This window comes from Bubalus bubalis, chromosome 14 (genome assembly GCF_019923935.1).
Source record: "Bubalus bubalis isolate 160015118507 breed Murrah chromosome 14, NDDB_SH_1, whole genome shotgun sequence".
NCBI classification, from domain to species: Eukaryota; Metazoa; Chordata; class Mammalia; order Artiodactyla; family Bovidae; genus Bubalus; species Bubalus bubalis.
The window spans coordinates 15,807,077-15,810,477 of NC_059170.1; the positions used below are offsets into that span (position 1 = coordinate 15,807,077).

The window sequence follows — 3,401 nt, forward strand, 5'->3', positions numbered from 1 at the left end:
CATTCATGTTGATAGCAGCATTATTTACAAAAGTCTAAAGGTGGACGCACTCTAGGCGCCCACTAACAGACGAATGGGTAAGCAAAATGTGGTGTATAACCGCAATGGAATATTTTTCAGCCTTAAAAAGGAAGGAGATCCTGTCTTAGGATACGATATGGATGAAACTTGAGGACATTATGTTAAGTGAAATAAGCTAATGACAAAAAGAAAAAAAAAAGACAAGTATCGTATGGCTCCACTTAAATAAGATAACTAGAATTCATAGAAACAGAAAGTAGAATGGTGGTTGCCAGAGGCTGGGAAAGGGAATTAGCATTTAATGTGGACAGAGTTTCAGTTTTGCAAGAGGAAAACAGTTTTGGAGATGGATTGATAGGAATGGTTGCACAAGACTACAAATGTACTTAATACCACTGCGCTGCCTACTTAAAAATTGTTAAGGTGGTAAATTTCCTGTTGTGCATATTTTACCACCACAATTACAAATAAAATATAAATGCATTCGGGCACTGCTGTTAGGAACTTCTTAGGAGTAACTAGTATTCAGAGAACCTTTAGCCACTCTTTGAAAAAGCATGAATCTCAGGGAGATGAGGAGAAAAGGCGTAAGAAACAGTGAGAAATGCTAGAGCGGTGTCCAGTGGTTCAGAGAGGACTCAGAAGGGAGGGGCTGTGATGTTAACGTTGGATGTTGAATTAGTCAGGATTTTTTGGGTTGCAAGTGACCCAAAAAACCTAATTTCCATTGGCCTAAAGCAAAAACTGAAATTTTCTGATGCAGCTGAGAATAACATAGGCCGAGGCAACTCAGAATTGGAGACAGACCTTACCAGCAAGACTCGGTCACCAGGTCTGGCTTCCTCTCCTCTTATTTCTGTCTTCCTTCTCTCCTAGTGCTCTGGTGGCTAAGAGTCTCTCAACTCCCTGTGGAACAGTGACTTCCCAAAGAAGATAGCTTCTCCCCGGGTTCCTAACTGAAAAATCCTGGGGAAGGCATGTGATTGGTTCAGCTTGAGTCCCACCTCCACCTCTGGGCCAATCACGGTGCCCCAGGGAATGGGGGCTTCTGACTGGCCCAGCCTGGATCATGTGACCTCTCCAGGGGTGTCAGTTGCTTCAGGGAAGGCAGACGGGGATGCTTGCTGGGCGCATATATGCAGTTACTACTGGCCACTTTTCTTTTAGAATGAAGTTTTTTTGGAGGTATCATCTCCACTGCTGAGCAAAGTTCACATACCCAGGTTCTCAATACAACGTAACGCTAAAGATCCCAAGCTTTGGGGAATATTAGACATGAGAATGAGGCTCAACTTCCTCACCAACTAGCAGTATAAACTTGGACAATACATTAGCCTTTCAAAGCCTCTGCTTCCCCATTGACGACGTGGGTTTAATATCACAGGGTTGGTGTGAGGGTAAAATTAAGGAATGTTTTTAAATCATCTCGCACAGTGTCTTGTACCTTGTAAGCATCTAAAATTAAATTTAGAATAACTGTAATAAAAATTACTTTGAATATTGCTACCAGCCTGTCCTCTTTGCTGTCTGCCCTGTGGAGAACCAGGAAGCAGCTCTCTATGGCAGGCTGAATAGTTTTCATTCATTCAAGCCCCATCGGATCACCTCTGTATGCAAGGTTCATCCCATAGGTGGTTATTGTAAGGTTACTACCAGGGTCAGGACTGGGCTCAGTAGAGTGAGGAGTCTAGGTGTCATGTTCAAGGGAGAAATCCAGGTACAAGCTGAGCCCTGGAGAATGAACATCTCTGTAAATGCCACGTCCTAAGCACCAGGCTTGCCCCACCCTCACTCATCCCAGCCCTGCCAGCTGGACTAGAATCAATTCTTAGTCTCCTGTCTAGGGATTGAACCCAGACCACATCAGTGAAAACACCGTGTCCTAACCACCAGACAGCCAGGGAATTCCTCGGGGTCTTGTTAAAAGGATACTACTAGGACAAATCCAGCCCTAGAGAACCAGGTGGGTTTACGACTTTGAGTAGATATTCTCATCCCCTGCGGTTCTGCCGTTGTCAGCCCAGGCTGGGATTGGGAACCGGCATTGAGACTGGGGTCAGCCACGCACTGATGCGGGGTTTCCAGAAGCAGGAGATTTCTGCAGAGATGTTCTGGGGTGCGGTGGGGTAAAGGGCCCTGAGGGGCAAATGAGATGCACCCTACCCTCAATATTTCAGCCTTGCTGGAGCTTTTTATTATTCGACCTTCAAGTGGGATGTCATTTGGCAAAAGAGTTCTATTGCTTAAAAGCAAAATGGTCATGATGAACCTATTTGCAGGGCAGGACTGGAGACGCAGACATAGAGAATGAACTTGTGGACACGCTGGGGGAAGGAGAGGGTGGTACAAATTGAGAGAGTAGCATTGACATTTAGACACCACCATGTGTAAAACGGGCTTCCCTGGTGGCTCAGAGGGTAAAGCGTCTGCCTGCGATGCAGGAGACCTGGGTTCGATCCCTGGGTCAGGGAGGTCCCCTGGAGAAGGAAATAGCAACCCACTCCAGTACTCTTGCCTGGTAAATCCCATGGACAGAGAAGCCTGGTAGACTACAGTCCATGGGATCGCAAAGAGTCAGACACGATTAAGCAATTGCTTGCTTGCCTATGTGTAAAATAGACAGCTAGTGGGAAGATGCCACACAGCACAGGGAGCTCAGCTCAGTGCTCTGGGATGACCTAAAGGGACGAAATGGTGGGGGAGGACGGTCCATGAGGGAGGGGATATATGTATTCGTATAGCTGATTCACATTGTCATACAGCAGAAGCTGACACAACATTGTAAAGCAAGTATACAAAGAGATTTTTTTTTTAAGTTAGAAAACTCCTGGGCTGGAAGTGGAAGAGAACTTGGCATCTCTTTAATAGGCAAATGATCTGTCTTTCCAAGAAGGTCGCTCACTCCACATGTCTGCACACTTGTCTTTCTCTCCCTCATCCTGGGTTGAACCCCACCCTGATGCCCTGAGGGCTGCCCCTTCACAGCTGGCGACAGTAGCTGAGCCCTCCAGCCCTCATGTGGCTGCAGCCAGAGCCTAGCTGGCACCCCGTCCATTCCCATGCATGCCACTCCTGTAGGGCTGACCCTGGGCAGCTCACTCAGCAGCCCCTCTGAGCAGGGTCAGAGGTCAGGGCAGGGAGAAGACTCAGTCACGTGCTCTTGGTCTCGGGTTCCCCCTCACCCAGAAGGCCTGAATCTCCAAGTTCCCATGAGGGAGAGTCCTAATCCATCCATGATTATAGCAGAAGGAGGATAAATTCCGAGGCCCAGTGAAGTTGCATTCCAGTCCAGGGCATTCTTCTCCTTTGAGTCCTTTCTCCTCAGACATAGAAAGCCAGGAAGATTTCCATGTGATCTCATTTTATTAAGTATTTGTCTT

General features: G+C 47.0%; 1 non-coding gene across 1 annotated transcript; it reads left to right on the forward strand.

Moving 5' to 3' along the window:
• Positions 1 to 2,420: 2,420 nt before the first annotated feature.
• On the forward strand, positions 2,421 to 2,493 carry TRNAR-GCG. The gene has a single exon. It is a non-coding gene; the product is annotated as a tRNA-Arg (tRNA).
• The last annotated feature ends 908 nt before the right edge of the window (positions 2,494 to 3,401 follow it).